The sequence below is a fragment of the Euleptes europaea genome, chromosome 4 (assembly GCF_029931775.1).
Source record: "Euleptes europaea isolate rEulEur1 chromosome 4, rEulEur1.hap1, whole genome shotgun sequence".
Taxonomy (NCBI): domain Eukaryota; kingdom Metazoa; phylum Chordata; class Lepidosauria; order Squamata; family Sphaerodactylidae; genus Euleptes; species Euleptes europaea.
The window spans coordinates 28364757-28369758 of record NC_079315.1 but is presented as its reverse complement, the minus strand read 5'-3'; positions in this window follow the sequence as shown (position 1 = coordinate 28369758).

Below are 5002 nucleotides of genomic sequence, written 5' to 3'. Positions count from 1 at the left end.
CACATGACATTTGTAGAATAAATGGAACCAATCCTGACTAGATTTAGCTAGAATCAAATTGTATTGGTTTATCGGGACTGATTTTCAATGGATTGTTTGTAGGATCAGTGTTGGCCATACCATATATATATGCATCCTCAGCTTGTACATGAACACTTGTACCTCACCCCTGCTTAGGTTAGAGGATGATGTCGTTTTCCTCTTTCTGAGGCTGCCGTGTTTCTGTCATCTTTCTAAATGTCCAGATTCACTTGAAGTGAATGCACCTGAGGGCATTTTAAAAAAGAATAGCACTGACAGAGTTGATGTCAGCTGGTTCTTCAACTGAAGAAGACTCTGATCTTGTTCTGGTGGTTTTTTAGCTTCAGGCCTGAAGTTGCAAATCTTTTTTATATGCTGGAGGGCCCATTAACTTCAATGGAAACATGCCATTGTTCAGTGGCCACTGAAATACCTCTGAGGCGCCTCTGACTTTTGCTTTCAGTATTAGTGCTTTGGGGTTTTCTGTGCCTTTTATTTTTTTTTAAGTGTTTTTTTCTACATGGGTTTCAATTACACAGTCTCTCCCCTTTCCTTTAAAGAATTCTAAATTCAGAGACATTAAGCAGGGGAAAACTAGCCATTTGCCTTAATTTTTTAATTCTTGTAGTTTTAAATACCTTCACTGCTATGAAAACTGGTTTGCTGCCAAAATGTACTTGCAAAGTGAGTTGAAATAAAATGTATTGTTTCTGTATCAGTCTTCTTGCTTATAGTACTTGTACTTTAAAATTAAGATGTTTGTTTCTAAACACTCTGCTGTTAAATGGGGGTGGAGGGAGATTATTGTGAAGGTTTCTGCATTTTGTTATATAACTGACATTTGTTCATATATTGGATTTAGATCTCATCTCAAGGGAGGGCTTGGTACGTTGAGCAAACTGGAGATGCTGTAGGCAGATGTTTTCTTTTGTAACAATATATTTGTAGGGTTGGGTACAAACCCACCATCTTTACATTCCAGTGCCCCCCTCCACGATTAATCGTATTTCTTCATTTGCAATTTCAATGAATTGAGCATCTGGAATGGGAGGGGTGAAAAGGAAAGAAATTACATGTTAATTGCTGCCTCATCCTAAAGAATTGCTCAACCATATACTGTGGCCTGGACTACTTTTGTTTGTTTGTTTCTTGTTGTCCAATCACATCTGACCCCTGGTGGGGTTTTCAAGGCAAGTGGCGTTCAAAGGTGGTTTTGCCATTGCCTTCCTCCACGTCACAACCCTGGTATACCTTGGAGGTCTCCCATCCAAATACTTGCCAGGGTCGACCCTGCTTCGCTTCTGAGATCTGACAAGATCAGGCTAGCCTGCGGCTATCCAGGTCAGGTCCTGGATTACATATCCAGCAAAATAAGGAGGTAGAATCTTGAGCTAACAGAATGGACTGTACCACTTTAGCCTGTATTGAGGGAAATGCAACTCCGCTCCCCCAAATATAAAAAGACTCCTTTAAACTAATACATTAGAGCAGAGGTTCCCAAACTTTGCTCCAAGGAGCACTCGGTGCTCTGCGAAACATCTCCTAGTGCTCCATGAAGAGATTGGAAAGAAAAATACTACTGTCATTAGGTTTAGTATATAGGTGCTAGGTGAAAATTAGTGCTCCGTGATGAATTTCTCTCCTGAAAAGTGCTCCATGGGGGTTACCGCACTTGTATTCGCAGCGATGTATTAAGAGTTTGAAAACGTTATAAAAAATACTGTTCACACTTTGTTTGACCCCTTTACCTGTGAAGACGTCTTCCAACCATTTATAAGCCGTGGTATCCAAAAACCCTTTTAATGCCATATTTTTTATAACATTTTCAAATTCTTAATACATTGCTGGGAATACAAAGTGCGGTAACCCCCAATGACTCAAAATGTTTAGGAAACTGCATTAGAGCATTTAGGAGAAAAAACAGTGCAATCCGAGTTGGAGGGGGAGAGCACACAAGGCACTTCATTGGCATGGCCAGTGTTGTTCCTGCCGCCCTGCTCAGCCAGTGGTTCCAGCCCAGCTCCTGGATCATCCTGCCTCAGGCAACATTCCAGCCAGCTAGCCCACCTCACTCAGATGCATACTGTGCTAGGAGTAGCTGTCTCCCTATGGCCACTGGAACAGCTCATCTGCCTCCCTATGGCCACTGGGAACAGCTCGCAAAGGCACAGATGCCATACTTGACAAAGGGAGTGGGAGCCAGTGTGGTGTAGTGGTTAAGAGGGGTGGTTCGGAGCGGTAGACTCTGATCTGGAGAACTGGGTTTGATTCCCCACTCCTCCACATGAGTGGCGGATGCTAATCTGGCGAACTGGATTTGTTTCCCCACTCCTACACATGAAGCCAGCTGGGTGACCTTGGGTTAGTGACACTCTCTCAGCCCCACCTACTTTATAGGGGAGGGGAAGGGAAGGTGATTGTAAGCCAGTGTGATTCTTCCTTAAGTGGTAGAGAAAGTCGGCATATACAAACCAACTCTTCTTCTTGGGCAACCCAGTTCATTAGACTTCTTAATAATTTGCTGTTCAATAAAGTCTGGAGTGTCCTGCAGCTGTGATCCTGTCTGTAAGTGGATGCCCCTTTACACATCTGAGAGGGTAGGTTCTGACTCATGCTGGGACTACTGTTGTTGGTCTCTATGGTCCCGCTGGTCTTCTGTTTTGTTCAGCTGTAAAACATAGCAAAGGTCCATTGGCACCTTGAAGGCTGACCCCATCAATTGCCCCCCTTCCCCCCCACACACATTCAATACTGCTGGCTGCAGTGTGCAGTTTGCACAGGGCGTGGGGCCAGTAGGTGGGGTATTTCTGGCTGTTCTGGAACAGGGAGGTGTGTGTCTGCCCCCCCGCCCAGCAGTGCTAGCAGATAAGCCATGCAACTTAGGGGTGAAGGTGCAGAGGACCCAGGTTAGATACAAGGGAGATACTGCCATGAGTGCAGCATAGAGGGGTTGGGATTCAGTGCCTCTGCATGAAGGATGAATCTCCCAAGGTGGCCCATCGGCTTTTGTTGTGTGTGTGTGTAAAGTGCCGTCAAGTCGCAGCCGACTTATGGCGACCCCTTTTTGGGGTTTTCATGGCAAGAGACTAACAGAGGTGGTTTGCCAGTGCCTTCCTCTGCACAGCAACCCTGGTATTCCTTGGTGGTCTCCCATCCAAATACTAACCAGGGCCGACCCTGCTTAGCTTCTGAGATCTGACGAGATCAGACTAGCCTGGGTCATCCAGGTTAGGGCCTTTTGTTGTTAGTGGGGACAAAATGTCAGCTCCAAGGCTTTGGCTTGCCTCTGCCCATGCGGTGATCAAACCAGGAATCTTGGCCATGCTACCCAGTGCCTTTCCACTGAGCTGTGCTTGTCTGTGCTATGGTCTCTGCCTGGCCACATGTGCCTGGTGGTGATATCAGGGCTGCAGTGGGTTGCCTGATGTCATGCCTACTTTGAGCCTCCCTCCTTGGCTCAATAGTTAGGATGCGGGTCTTGGCTGTGGGGTCTATGGGTTTGAGCCTGGCATTTTGTCTTTTTTTTGTCTTTTTATTCATAGGAAGAGGTGTGTGCAGGTCAAAGCATGGATGACTGCATATGCCAGTCAGGCCCTTGCCAGGTAAGGAAGAAGAGTAGTTTGTTTTTATGTTTTCTCTACCTTTGAAAGAGAATCAAACTGGCTTACTGATCTCTATCTTTGAAGGAGAATCAAACTGCCTTCCCTTCCTCTCCCCACATAAATAATACAAAACTAAGACAATTAAAAACACACAGCTTCACACAATTACTAAGCAAGAGACCAACACAGATTAAAAAAACACACAACCACAGCATCACACAATAACTAAGCAAGAGACCATCACAGGTTAGCCTTCCATGAAAGACTCTCCTAAACAGTACGCTTTTACAGAGCTTCCCAAAACTTGCCAAGAGGGGTGGGGGGGAGTCCTAACCTTTTCTGCAGAACTGTTCAAGAGGAAAAGAACTGTTCAAGAGGAAAGAGCAAGAGTCTAGTAGCACTTTAAAGACTAACAAAAGTTCTGGCAGCTTTCGTGAGTCACAGCTCACTTCTTCAGATATAGCCAGAATCTGTCAAATCCAGAAGAGTGAATTCAGACCCCCAATGACAATAGCATGTAGATGTCAATAGCAGGTAAATGACAATAGCACGCATTATTGGATTAGGTGTGATATGCAGACAGGCAGTGGGCGAGGAGAAATCAGTATTGGTAATGAGGCAGGAATCCTAGGTCCCTATTCAATCCAAGAGAATGCATTGTCTTGAGCTTCATTATTGTAATTTAGCAGTCTCTAATCTCTCTTTGAAAACCCTTTGTAAGAGGAGCAGTGCCACTGCTGAAAATAATCATGACAAAACAGATCTAATGATCTTGGGCAGGGAGTAGGTGGTAGAAGCTAGTGGGAAGGTCAAAGTTAGCACACAAGTTTGTAAAAGGAGAGATGGTCCTTTCAGACCTGTAAAAGACCAATGGTACAGTCCTTCAGTAGATCAGTTGCTATGGTAAGGGTTCTCTATAGATGAAAAGCCCTTGTGCTATAGAGTGCTTCCCCGCCCCCCATTTCTGCTTTATAAATACTTCTTTTTTTTTGCAGTATCCTATTGCTACAGGCTTGTAAAAGGTGAATTCATTTATTTTCAAATATAGCTGTGAAGTAGATCTCTTCAGAGGGATTATCTAAACTCTGCACAGTAGCAGCAAACCCCCCCTGCATGAATAAGCCTTTTGTAATGTGATGTTTATGTACTCTGAATGTTTTGTGTTTGCCAGAAGAATAGTGGTGACCTTTTTCCTAAGAGGCACATAGAGATGTATGCTTAGACTCCTGCTGTGATTTTATGTATTACACTTGGAGTCCAGCAACTACCATGACACTGCAAGAAAAGTGTAACCTGGTGTTTTGTCTTCAGCTGGATTTATCTGGCTCCCCCACCCCCACTTCTTGCTTCATGTTAAATCTGATCATAAAAAGAAAACA